At 36.3% G+C, this 9407-nt stretch overlaps 1 non-coding gene across 1 annotated transcript; it reads right to left on the bottom strand.

The window, feature by feature from the left end:
- Positions 1–8433: 8433 nt before the first annotated feature.
- On the bottom strand, positions 8434–8562 carry LOC119265319. Its single transcript, XR_005131588.1, has one exon. It is a non-coding gene; the product is annotated as a U6atac minor spliceosomal RNA (small nuclear RNA).
- Between the last annotated feature and the right edge of the window lie 845 nt (positions 8563–9407).

Genomic DNA, 9407 nt, shown 5'->3' on the forward strand with positions numbered 1-9407 from the left:
AATAATGAAAACCGTAAAGCGGAGCCAGAAACACCCAGAAGATGTGGCTTATGCTCTTTTTCATTTTCATCTTTCATCTGAATAGCTCAGGTTTCCAGCCAAAATAACGGTTTTGATGTTGCTGTCCCAGTACGACTGGAGCACATACTGTTTTTTTTTTCTTTGGTCGTCTGTGCTTTAGGGTTCGAAGCCAAATGATGATATCCTTACTAGCAAGAGAAGTCAATACCACAGCCTGCAATTCCAGGCCTCTGCAAACTCATTAATTTCTTGTCTATTCTTAACTGCTCATCTCCCTCAATTAATAGAAATCAAAGTTGTGGCCGAGGGCATGCAGATATAACAAACTAGGCCTGCTTTCATTTCTTCATGCCACGTGCAATCACCAACAACGATTAGCACGCTCCCACCATAGCACTTTGTCCCTCTAATTTACTAGACCACAGAAAGAGCTTTGGGAAAAAAGGTGGGGGAAAGCGAGAAGGGGTGGGTGATGAATGAACAGAAAAGAGGCTCTGACTGATCAGTATTGAAAACCTGTGCAGTTCTAAACGTGCGGAAAGTGAACACAGGAAACAGATTGAGATGTCCAGTGTGATGGAGTGGGTCGGTGGAGGGCACAAGCTTTTGCACTGTGGACCCGGCCTGCTCTGAAATTACAGACTAGAAAGACAGGGAGTGGTGAAAAGCACAATATTTAGCACTAGCTTTCCAATAGCCTGTCTTGGTCAGCACATCCGAAACAAATTACCATGAATTCGGTCCAAAACCTCTAGATTACTATTCAATTAAAAAATGAGCCATATGCTAAAAATGAGCCATATGCACTTTATTTTTTCTCCTAAAGACTACTTATAATGTTTGTATAGGTTTATATACCAAAAACAGGGATAATTCATTTTTACATGACCCTCTTCATATCTCAAGATTAAACAGGCTGTTTTCATTACTGAGACCAATATGTCACTGTTAATGGAAGAAAAGCTGATATCTCCAAAATGGTAACTTTACAGGAGAAGAAGAAAACCTAATTTAATTTTAATGTAAGTCAATGGAACCAGACTTTTTTACAAGTCATCTTGGTCCATTTCCTTTGGTCTGTTCTTCATGAAATGTACACACAATGTAAAGGGTAACAGGTATTTTCAAATTATGTGAAAAACTGAAAAATTGCTGATACGAGGTTTTCTTCCAACAGCAGCGATATGCAAATGACCTCTGTTCTAATTGACTGCTGTGTATTGTGCGTGATTCAAAAAGCAGTGAATGAGACACTCTTTATAACTTCAATGTGAATGGGCAGGGCTTAATGGCTTCAGATATATTTATATCTATATATATATTTATAATTGTTTGGTTTTTATGACTTCACAAAACTCATATGCCAAACAGGCTGTTTTTGCTGTGTAGTTTCTGTATATGGTCCTGGGAATGGTACGTTTTGAAACTTTAACAATGTTTACATACTCTTTGATTAATAAACAATAAAAGTCTTAAACTCTTTATTGACTGCTATGAATATTTAGTAACCACTATGCATTATTTAAGTAAATGCTATCAAACTAAGAGGAAAATGATGTAGTTATGAGTGTGAGGAGCACATACAAGCCTTTAGAGTCTTAGTTGTTACATTTATTTATCAGTGAGCTGATCTTTCACTTTTCACACATTCCATTTCAGTCTTTCAAAAGAGAAAGGATGTTCAAAAAGGGTTGTGTTTGAAAATGGTTTAAGGTTTTATATGCCTGTCTCTGTTTGTTCACATCATTTGCAGTAGAGCTGGCAAAATAATAAATTCCTGTAAAATGTACTTTGATGCTTCTTATCAAAACATCCTCTGAATTACTGACCACTTCTGATCTTTATGAAATGCGTTTCTTAAACATACTCATTGTTTTTACTGCAGTGCTGGTGAACTGGAGAGCTTCTGTTAAAAGAGTTTAAACACTGTTAGCTTCATACGTTGTTCTCCTAATGAAACACTCTAATGGGGGCCTATATTATGATATTACATTATGAAAGAATGAAAGTTTACATAAATGAAGATTTTGAATTAGTGTATTATTCCATTCTTCCTGAATACTGCTAATCTATTCCACAAGAGCGTAGCAGATTTAACATAGCTTGATTTTGACTGGACTTTTTTTCTGTTTTCTTCTCCTAACATGAAAGCAGCACTGTGTAAGATTTGAGGATTTGGAGACCTCTGTGGTGGAAATGTGCAACTGCACACAATATGCTCAAGAACATTTCTTAAAATAGGTTGTGTATCAGACCCCTTCCCCAAGGAGATGAATCTGATAACTGAGAGAGTGTTCAAAGAGAACTCAATCAAAACATGTAAATGAATTATTTAGTATTGTCATCATATCTTCATCTGTATGTTCCTGATTTCTCCTTACGGTGTCCAGCCATCGCACAGATTTCTTCAATTTTATCAACAGCACACTTTATTTAACATAATGAAGCATCAATTAACCAAACCAGGTATTTAATGACAGCTAAAATTTATACTGAGCTTTTTTTGAGGAAAGAATGAGAAATGGTTAAATGAAACCTTGATATGCATAAAATTACTACTTATTGAATTAATGTTATTTGTATTTATTGTAATATGACCGAAATAAATGCTCACAACCCAGATAAATATCTGTTTAAATTTTTCTAAGTACATTTAGAATAGAATAGAATAGAATTCAACTTTATTGTCATTGCGTATGTCGCAGGTACAAAGCAACGAAATGCAGTTTGCATCCATCCAGAAGTGCTTAGCAGAAATATAAATATGTATGTTACAAATGTACAGTAAGTATAGTATGTACAGGTTAAAAATATGAGGGGGTATAGACATGAAGGGGGTTATACAGGTTATAAACAAGAATGTACAGGTTATAAATACGAAGGGGTATAAAATACTATGAATTATGAATAAATATGAAGGGGTATAAAGTACTATGAATAAATATGAAGGGGTATAAAGTACTATGAATAAATATGAAGGGGTATAAAATACTATGAATTATGAATAAATATGAAGGGGTATAAAGTACTATGAATAAATATGAAGGGGTATAAAGTATTATGAACAGGTTATAAATATGAAGGGGGATAAGTATGTACTTATGAACAGGTAGAATATTTGCACAGTATATACAATAATGGGCAGTATATACAACAGATGTGAGTGCCGGTAAGTGGTGTTGAGTGGTGTTTAATTATGGTGTGTTATTGGTGTGTGTTAGGGTACAGTCCATTGTTATTTGTTATTTGCACAGTACTGTATGTGTGTAGTAAATTAGTTGATGTTTTGCTTATGTGGGCTAGAAAAAGTTCAATCTTTTCTATTTTATACATTTTTAACTAACCATAGATTAGACTGAAATGACATGTTTTGTTGATTTTGATGTTTTGCTGTAGTGAAAATGTCAACAAACGTAAATACAACATTTTGTGCACAATTTTTGTGCACAATTTATATTTATACTTATATACTTTAACATATAGCACAAAAACGATTCTGCACAGGCTGCATGTTATTTATTCTACTCCCCACAATGTAAAATTCAGCAAACAAACAGTAGTATGCATTAAAATATACAGAAGTGTGTTCTTTGTAGAAGATGTGTTCACTTTTTACACTTTACAACAAAATATGTAATTGGAGTGTAGGGTGCCCAAGCTTTTGCATATGACTGTATTTGCAGTTTCAAAACAATGGCATGCCAATTCTGATGTTTTTTTTTTTAAATGTACAACAAAAAATGACAGTGGACAAAAAAAACAGGAAACATATATAATGTAGAGATGGCACAATATCGCTCTTTTCTGACAGCAATGTTAAAACCTTCAAGCTAGACATTAATAGAAGCTAATTTTAAATAGATAGCTTCTTCTTCTTAGTTAGCTTTTCATGGGCCTGCCTTTATAACTCACTCACTCACGTTTAGCAGGCTGAAGATTCTCCTCAAGGTGGCGCCATTAGCATTCATAAAGTTTTTAATGATTCATTAAAGTGGTGCTTTGACTCAGTCATACTTTGTGTGGTTGTGAACCAGAGCTCTTCATTTAAAATAAGCATGATGCTCAATAGGAAGCAGCCCACAGAAATAGCTAACAACATATGATTGTGTATTATTTCCAGATAGATTTGTTGCAGGATTCACTCTTTTTGTCCCTCCGTGAGCCAGCATTTTCCACATCAGACCCATGTAATCTCTAACAATACAGAGAAATAGTGATCTGTTTTTGAGTACATGGGTTTGCAGTGTTACTTTTATGTGTTGAAGATACATTTATTGTGCCATGTACTCTCTTAAAATAAGAATTTTCTATTCTGGGATTTGGAAAGAAAATGAGCAACACTTTGCCCTCCAGAAATCTAGTGAACCTAATTTATCCAAAACCTCCCTGCAATGTTTTCAAATAAAATGTAATGCTAATCCTTAATGCTCTATGTGTGTAGTTGTCATGCCTTAGCATGTATTTTGTAAGGGCTTCAATATCAATAGCTCCTGGTCAAGAACAGCAGCTGTTTATCAGACACGTGATGCCATTGTAATGGGAATCAGGGATCATGTTTCAGATGCAGGTCAGTTACTTTCTTATAACTGACAAATATGCAAGTAAATAGACATATATGAGTAACACAAAGAGAATTTAAATATGCTACGTAAAGATATGTAAATCTAAAGAGAATTCACAAGGATAAGCAAAACTGACTCAAACAGATGAAGGACTTCAGCCAAGCCTCATGAGCTTCCTGATAAGGCCAATGAGAGCAGGAGCCAACAGCTAATTATAAACTTCACTGGAGAGTGACCACTGTTGAACCTGACAGCCTGGACAAACACATCCCAACATATCAAAATGCTGCGTGGTTAAACACAGTAGAGAACTGCTGTGTTCCACTTAGGCATCTTCATCATTACCTACACATATTTATTGTTATTGTGACATAAGATTAAAAAAGAAATGCTACTGTCTGCCAGTCCACACCAGGTTTTTATTTGATATGTTAACTTCTTTCCACTCTATGAGACTAATTAGCTGACTAACTGCAATTGTCTGGGGGTGCACCCCTGGAGGAGAGGGGCAGGGATGGATTTAGTGATTCTGGGACCCCCTGGCTTCACATTTAAAAAATTAGATAAGCTTCCCAAGTGATGCAACCATCTACACTGCAAAACATGGCATCTTAGCAAGTGAGATCATCTTAAATCTTATCAATATACCTAATATTTCTTGTTATATTGCAAGATGATTTAACTTATTTGCTTCATTTTATGAAGCAAAATGATTGCACAATATTGGCAAACAATTTTGCTAATTTCAAAAATTACTGCTTGTAATAAGTAAAATTGTTTGCCTATGTAGAGAGATAATGTGGCACAGAGTGGTGTGAAGAAGTAATGAATGATGCGATTTGTCAGGATGTAGTACGTAACACAATGTTATTGTATTATGAGGGAGCCTCTCATGATCTCATTCACATGCCTTATAAAGTTATGGCCACAGCTTAATTATATCATTCCCACGACTTCCTAAGTCATGACCACACATTAGGATCTCATTCCCACTCATTAGTAAGATGTGGCCACGCATTATTTTTATTTATGTGGGATGTTAACATTAAGCATAATACTGCTTAATTGCCTTGTTCATACCAGTCTGACTTTACGCAGTTGTGTCCTCACGCAACCACATGGAGTAGTCCATTATTTCCATGACGGAGGTGGGACTGCATCCGATGCTACTAAAGCAATTGCTACAATTGCAAATAACAGCTGTTTTTAAAATGGATATATTCAGAGTAGTTTGTTTTACATCAACACACAAATTTATATTTTCATGGGGCTAATGAAGGCTCTGTGCCACATGTGTCAGGATCCAGTCCTTGCAGGCTAAAACACTGCAGACTTCAGCACACTGCCTCATTAAATACAGCTGATTCAGCTCATCAGTTAATCAGAAAGGCCTTCATGACCTGAATTCAGAGGGTGAGATGAGGGTAAACGTTAATCTCCACAGCACTTTGGCCCAGAAGGTCCCCAGTTTGACATGCCAGCCCTAAGCGGCTGCCCCTCCCTCAGTTTTTACAAATATAAGGGCAGATTTACTAACATTTTGAACATTTTGTTGTGGCTTCTAATACAGAAATATGGCAGCCATAGTTTAATGCACTGCCCTGAGCTAAGAGGACACACTTAAGACAACTTTAAATCATACAGTTCCCAGTCAAGCAGGAAATACTCAGCAAAATTAAGAGGAATTTAACAGCATCACACAAATTCTAAATAGCCCATAACTCAAGTTCAGCTCAAACCACCATACAAATGTGTTGTGAAACAGAAAGTCAAAATAATTACTTTTGTCTCAATTTTTTTTATTATGTCAAAATAATAAAATGATTAGGAAAAAAGTTTTGGCTGCGTCCCAAACCATGCACTTCTATAATTTACATATTAATTACATTTTTCATTTTTAGTCACAGTCCATATTCCTTCCATGTAAACTAGGCTATTCAAATCTTCATTATAGCTGAGATAATGAACGGCCTGCAAAAGTGCGAGAGAAGAAAGTCTACTGTGACATTCATTTAACACAAGTGAACAATACAAAGCTTCCTGTGAGCACACAGTAGTGGCAAGAACCCCAAACATTTGTTGGGTGGAACAGCTGTTAATGATGCACTCTGTGATGGTGATGCAAAATATTTGCTGTACTATTTTCTGATATGCCTGCCAAGTGCCTGATGCTGATCAGAGACTATGTTTGGTTTTTGTAATGCATTAGTTAAGGCTAGGCCAGGATTTTTAGGCCAAGTCTCTTAGCCATTTAATTATTCATCTAACGATTTCACTTTGTTGGAATTAATTGCAAGAAAGTAGTAAATAGTTTGTCATGACACCTTTAGATTTTACATTTTCTGCTGTCTTGCCATTTCATGCTCTCTTGATAAACAGACATAGTGAGGAGAAAAAAATATATGAGTGATTAGCATGAAAGTAGCAGAGTGTGTATTATCATAGTCCAACACAACAAAGATAGCCATCGACAGGAGATTAACTACAATTAGAGCAATTGCAGGGTGCTTATCTGTGTAATGCTAAATTTTTACCAACTAGAAGTCAAATTTGCTAGATACATAAGATACTAGATGGAAGATATGCAGAGGAGGGCGGGGATAGACACTTCAGGCAATTAAAAAATGAGAGCAGCCGTGGAGAAGCTGCCACATTCCTGCATGCATCAGCATAATATTGGTATTCTCCAAGCGTAAAACTGTATGCTCTCACATACCGGCAACTGCACAGTACAGTTTTGGCATCTGGGAGATGTTGTTTTGACTCATGGAAGTATCCTAACACCTAAATGAATAAATAAATATGTTCTCATATAGAAATGTCACTAGGAGGGCACAGATAGACTTGAAGAAATCTTATAAACTTATGGTAGAACCAAGAAATCTGACTGGCCTCCCCAATACTTTCTTTCATGTAACTAGCCAATTATAAAGCTTCCACCCTATCAGCTGGAAAAAGTTGATCAGCTCATGACCACCAGCAGAGCGAAGCAAAAGTTTTGTAAAACTGCAAGTTGGTTTAAATTTTTCATCATGTTTTCTAGTAACAGTGATGCTGTTTTTGTATGGGTGGGTCAAACCTTGAATTTCACTCCTGTGAATGGAGAATACAGGCCTGAACATAGGTCTGAACAGGCTAAGACAGGCCTAATTATGGTTCTTATACAGCCTACCAGTTGAATCCATGTTTTAAATTAAACTTGTGGACTATTGATTGTTTGCAAAATAATGACTGAAGTAAAGAACTATAAAAAAAAAACTATAAACAAGCAACAAGGTATGGTAAACTTTATCTAGGTTACTGTATTTGTCAATGTCAAAACTCAAAAACACCTCAATAATAATGCTAAATCCTGCTAATGTGCCTACAGTATTCTAATGCTAGGATTATTAGTGCTAATTTAATGACGTTTCATTTAATGAAATTAGCTTCGTATTAAAATATTCCATCCCACCTTAAAGGTTGCAGCAGTTACATTCTGGCGCTTTTAGGCACTGAAATGCAACTGCTGTGGCATTTAAGGTAGAACGAAAAATCTGTTAGCACCACAGTGTAACTGCTGCACCATTTAAGGTGGGATGGAAAATAGGAAAAATGCAGTTCTAGATTAAACACTTGACATTTGCAGCATCTAAAAGATGCTTGTGAGAGACACATTGGCACATTTTACCTTGCTACAGTTTTGCAGTGACTCTGTCAGCAGAGAGGACTGGTGTAGAGATTGAGAGCAGTTGGGGTTAGGTGCCTTGCTCAAGGGCACTTCAGTCATGTACTGTCAGCTTAGGGGATTGAACTGGGAAACCTTACGGTCACAATGCTGGTTCCCTAACCCCCAGCCCATGACTGCCCCAAAAATACATGGTTAGAGATGCCATGAAGTAGGTGCCAATGCCTTAACCATTTATGTGTTGTAAGGCCAATAAGACCTCTTCTATACTGGTCAAGGGGAGTTATAACCTTCTCTCCTTTCATACAACACTATCTAATTAGATACCAAGGAGAAAAACAATACCTGATTGGACAGTTTCCCTGCTGTATGTTATTTCCATCCTATATTTAACAATAAAATGAGTTGTACCATACTACTTGCAAAATTTAAATACAAGCATGAGTCTGTTGAACAAAAATGACTCCAGAAATTATTAAGGCTTCTCTGAAGGTCTAGAAGACCCTGAGACTCCCCCCTCAGATTTAATATAGTATTTTATGTAGGGGCATATGCAGAAATACATTTTTGGGTAGTGACCAGTCCAACTTGGTATACACAGTGTCCCACTATGTTATTACATTGGGCTGTAGCCTCTTCCTGACAGCTGTGCAATCATCATCCTGACTGCTCCAATGCTGCTCCCTCCCTATGGTGATCCAAAACAAAAGCAATAAACCAGAAAACTGGATTCACATAACACAACCAACACAGCAATACCATTCACTATAAATACAACCCCATAAAGATCACCACAGGCATGTTTGCCCAGTGAGGATGACATAATCAAATTAATATCAGACAGTGCAAAAATGAGGCAAAACAACAGAGCAAACTTAAAAATCTAAAGCTAATCAGCAAAGCCAAAACATATTGTCACCTCAGACATGAAAAGTGTATGGTCCATTTATATCTCACCTCTGATGCAATAACGAATAATGAAATAACATTAGATGTTCACTTTTTCACAAAGCCCATTTTGATCACTGTAAATACCAAATTCACAGACTGACTACAAGTTTTTTTGGGGTTTTTTTTGGCTTTGGATGGGTAGAAAACAACATACTCTACATGATGGAATCTTAAATGTCCACAGTTGTATCTTGTAGCTGCAACTA

This window comes from Pygocentrus nattereri, chromosome 15, assembly GCF_015220715.1.
Source record: "Pygocentrus nattereri isolate fPygNat1 chromosome 15, fPygNat1.pri, whole genome shotgun sequence".
NCBI classification, from domain to species: Eukaryota; Metazoa; Chordata; class Actinopteri; order Characiformes; family Serrasalmidae; genus Pygocentrus; species Pygocentrus nattereri.